Here is a 5054-nt window from a genome sequence, read left to right on the forward strand (position 1 = left end):
ATTACAAGACACAGTAAGGAGATATGAATTATGTTAATGGTTAATTAAAGGGGTGCAGTAAGGAAATAAAATTGGAATGCCGCCTAGAGAGTCCAGTAAGTGATGCTATCTTAAGGAAGATGGAATACAGAGCCAGAGCCAAGGGTCTAGATGTGGAGGTAATACTGAGGGGAATATCTGATTCTTTTTAGATATGTCATATTTGAGGATTTTTAGATTATATCCAGTAGGAATAATACCTAATGTCCAGGAGAAAAATCTGAGCTAAAAAGAAAGAACGAAAGAAAGAAAGGCAATTTCTTTTGTGTCAGAACAAGACAATAAAGCCTAGACCTTGCAAGGCAAGACATGTAATTTCAAAGTAGCTCCATACAGGGATTTTTTCCTTACCACAGCTGACAAGTTTCCCACACCATTTTCCCCCAGCATACTTGGCAGTTTATCATGTACCGTCGACCTCATTATTCATCTACTTCTTTAAATATGTTTCTCCCAAAGCAACACTCCTGGTGCTTCCTGGGCATCTGCAGAATACTGCCAGTGATCAGAAACAAAACCAAGCTGAGTCACATGCTCCAGGCTCCTTGCTCTCCGGTTGGCCCAAGGACTACAGCCCACAGGCCCTCTGGCTCTGCTGCCTCCGCATCGGAAGGATGCCTCTCTGTGTCAGGACGAACTGGCTTGCATGTCCTTTCTTGTGTTTTAAAATAAAACTGGCTTTACTCTGATTTGGCTGAAAACTTCCTAAGCAGAAAACTGGTCTTAATTTTTTTCAGTGTTGATAAATGAACATTAAAGTTTTGGGGCTCTTTTTGTTTGTTTTGCTTTTTCTTCTCTTTTGAAGGGGTGAGGTGGAGCAGGGTTGGTTTTTGTTATTGTTGTTGTTTTGGTGTTTTTCGTTTTTGTTTTGTTTTTGGTGGGACTAAGGATTGGACCTCAAATTTTGCATGTGCTAAACTACTTTCAAGTAAAGATGCTAAGTATTGATGGACTCCAGACAGCATGAAATGAGTGTCACTTTGATTTCTTTATCCAGATGAGAGCCTACATGATGAGTTGTTTGGTTGGTTTGGTTTTGGGGGGAGCTAGAACTGAGATTTTAAAAGCATTTCCCACTAAAATAGGTCTCCTCCCCTTACACAATGCATTATCTCCCAAAGGGAAGCAGAAGTTTCCCCTCTCCTGTGCCCATGCGCAGCAGCCTCCCTTCTCCTGTGCCCATGCGCAGTCTTCAGTCTCAGTCACCTGCTGCCTTTGGTTTGGATCAGTTTACATAAGGGCTGATCTCACAGAGAAGCCCCGAGTCCAAAACTGCCAGAAAAATATTTGTGGCTTCTGCCATGATCTTGTTTTGACAGTTTCTCAAAGGAAAATGCACCCGACAGAACTTGTTCTTAGCAGAGGTAAACCTCATACTGTAAAGAACTTTTAGTATCTTAAAAAAAATGTATACTTTTTTTTTTTTTTTTTTTTTTTTTTTGGTTTTTTGAGACAGGGTTGCCCTGTGTAGCCTTGACTGTCCGAGACTCACTTTGTAGACCAGGCTGGCCTCGAACTCACAGCGATCCGCCTGCCTCTGCCTCCCGAGTGCTGGGATTAAAGGGGTGCGCCGCCACGCCCGGCTCATGTGTACCATTATTGATGTCAGTTTAACACGATGGCGCTGTGCTGTGTGCTCGGTCTCCACCTAGAGGGCTGTAACATGGCTTGCGAAGAGGATTAAGACACCCACGGTTCAGGAGTTGGCACTTGGAACCCTGAGTTCCGCACTAACGCCAGGCACAGGTCTTTGTTCGCTTTGGCTTTTATGAGACAAGGTCTTGCTGTGTGGCCACGGTCACCAGACTAGTCTGGGGCTCATGATGCATACCAGGCCTTGAATGTGCGTAAGCTCCTCCTACCTCTGTCTCTCCAGGGCTGGCCTTCCAGACACACACCACTATTTCCAGCCAGTTCAAAGTTAATGACGCAGGAATATAGATTATATCATCTTGAGACTGTGGTATACAAGTAAGGTTATATGCAGAGTGGCTGACAAAAAAACGTTGTAAGTTAGAGAAACACAGCCTTGTACTTCCCGAGGCACAAAGCTTCTGTATTCAGCGTGGGTGGAAACTTTACACAGATTGTTAACACCATGAACAGTGCTATCAGTGGCCCCTCAGTCATAGATGTAGACCTCTCAAACGCTTGGCTTTTATGCAGTGTTTTGTGCAATGTCAGGTACTGATATTATTACTAGGGAACAGGCCTGTTTATTTTCAAACTTGCATGGCTTTTCCAATGGACAGGACCAAATAAACACAGCCTCCTGGAAAGAGAGCACAAAGGCGGCTTGTGTCCAAAGCTAAACCTTCTGGGCAAGGATTTGAGAATAGCAGGCTTTCGGTTGCTTTAAAACACAAGCAAAAAAAAAAAAAAAAAAAGCTTTTTAATTTTAATTCTTAGCAACAAGGACCATTAAGCTGACAATATGAAGACTTTTGGAGTTTTAACCTGGAATTCTCATAACATTCATTACATACATTAAACAGTATATTTAATGACTATTAGGATAGCGGGGCAGTCATAATTTTATGTGAGCTTTACAATTATTGATCAAAGTAACTTTATAAACTTTAAAATGAGAAGGCAGATAATCCTAACTCAATTGAAGTTGAAGTTCAGTCACTTAAACAATAAGGACATGATTCTAAGCTGAATATCAAACCCCAATTTCAGGCCCGCAGAAGCAGACAGTTCTAAAGTCCCAAGACTCGTAACCGCTGCTTAGATGGTTGGCCGGTGAACCCCTTGTGACCCATCCAAACAAAGGTGCCGCGCCACAATGACAACCTACCAGCAGACACCTGGTTCAGCTGGCATTTCCACAGGAAGAAATGCTGACTCCTCTTCCTGAGACCTCCCTGACAGCTGAGCCCGCAGCGCATGAAGGAGGGATGCTTCAGAGTCCCACTTGGGCAAGACGAAGCATCCTGATGGACTTGTTCTCTTCAATCTTGGCGGCAGGGGGAGATAAATTAAAGCATTTTGGGGTAAATTCTCTCAAAAGACATTTATTTCTACATTTCAACATGGGAAATATTTAAACTCATGTTTATGGAACAAAAATTATATTGTGTGCAACTACTAGGTAGTTTCACATTAACCATGTCCCAAGAAAAAGTGTGGGAGTTTACAACTTGGTAGCCCATTAAGTAAGGGGACACACAAACTATCTCAGGATTCCTCAGAGAAAAATAAAGACAATAAGAGTAGTGGGTTGTTTTTGTTTTGTTCTGTTTTGTTTTTGAGAGTTCCTCTGTGCAGCCTTGGCTGTCCTAGGCTCATTTTGTAGATCAGGCTGGCCTCGACCTCACAGAGATCCACCTGCCTCTGTCTCCCAAGTCCTGGGATTAAAGGTGTGCACCACCATGCTGGCTAAAAGTGGTTTTTTAACAAATGGCTTAAAATTAAAATTTCAAATGTTTACTTTCGTGGTCTGGCATAATGCTTTTTAAAGTTTTACAATAAAACATCACCTTTTGAGAAAGTAATCATATTTCCTAATGGCCAACTAGTGACTTTAACTGAGTAGAAAATATACAAGCAATTAATACTTTACCAACAACTCCACCATTTTAGACGCAGGAGAGTTAAATTTAGCATCTTCAGCTTACTGGGCAATAGCCTACTTCTTAAAGAATGTATATGCATATTTTTTTATTCATTAAAAAGGGGTCTTTTGGTACCTGAGTTGAACATAATACGCAAGCAAAGAATGTGTAATATGAAGTTGTTTAAAGGCTGTATTATATCTATCTATACATATATACATATGCCTGTACATATACACATATGCACACATATACAAAGGATGGACAAACAACCTCTCCTTTAAAAATGACAAAGATGTAAAAAGAACTCAACACTTAAACAAAGACACCGATGCTCATTTTATATAAAGTTTTCCAAAGAATTTGGAATTTTATTAACAATTTCAAGAATTTACAGGTTTTTAGACTAACACTTCAATGTGGAAATACACAGGCTTTAATTTTTTTTTGGCAATGGAGTTTGCTATAGTAGCATACTTATGAGAACAGTTGTCTCAACACAATGCTATTACTGACCTTCAAGTGGGAAATCAGAGCATCCCCAAGCCCCTCCCATCAGGACTAGACATAGTCACTGATCACTGGCTTAACCCGAGGGTCTCGCGTGCGTTGCTTCCAGCGGAACACATGCACAGGGACCCTACGATAGCTGCATGTCAAGCACTCACTAGGAATCCTGCACGCCCCACTGAGGACGCTGGCCTGACACTTGTACCAATGCTCTGGTTCTCTGATGGACACTCTAAACGATTCGGAGACTCGGGAGACACCCCACACTAGGTAAGCTGCCCAGACTTAATTTCCCTTTCTCAGTGTGTCTAACCGACTGAACTCAGGACCAGGGCCTCTTACCTGCTCACCATGCATACCTCTTCTGCCCTTATTAGACCTGATGTGTGATAGATATGTCAACTACATGCGCTGGAACATGATGCCATGCTGTGCTTCCGTTTGCAGAGAAACAGCCTGAATCAGTCTTCTGTCCCCTGCTCTGGCTGCCTGGACCCTCTCACAGAGCATATGGCACACAAGCTTCAAGCTATTGGTAGCTGGGAAGCATTCTCAACTGTAAAATGTCTTGGAGTATTTATGAAGCAGTACACATGTGGGTTACATGTGATAGTATTTCCCCAAATAAATTCTGTCAATAGCGCCAGGGCATAGGGCTCCCCTTAGAGAGAACCAGGAAATTGCAATGTGTTCATTTTGTTCAATCTTCACTAACCATAATGTGATCCAATTTTTCTTGATGTGTAAAACATTTTTTAAGTTCAACTGAACTTGAATTCCTTCAGTTGCATGTGTACTCACATGCACAATTTACATATTTGTCATATATTTAAATAATTTTCTCTGTAAAACAATTTCAGGACAGGAAATGGTATGCTAGCAAACAGAAACCTAGCACTTAAACTGTTCCTTAGGTTCTCCTAAGCAGAAGTGCATTTGTAATATAAA

The sequence above is a fragment of the Acomys russatus genome, chromosome 12 (assembly GCF_903995435.1).
Source record: "Acomys russatus chromosome 12, mAcoRus1.1, whole genome shotgun sequence".
NCBI lineage: Eukaryota > Metazoa > Chordata > Mammalia > Rodentia > Muridae > Acomys > Acomys russatus.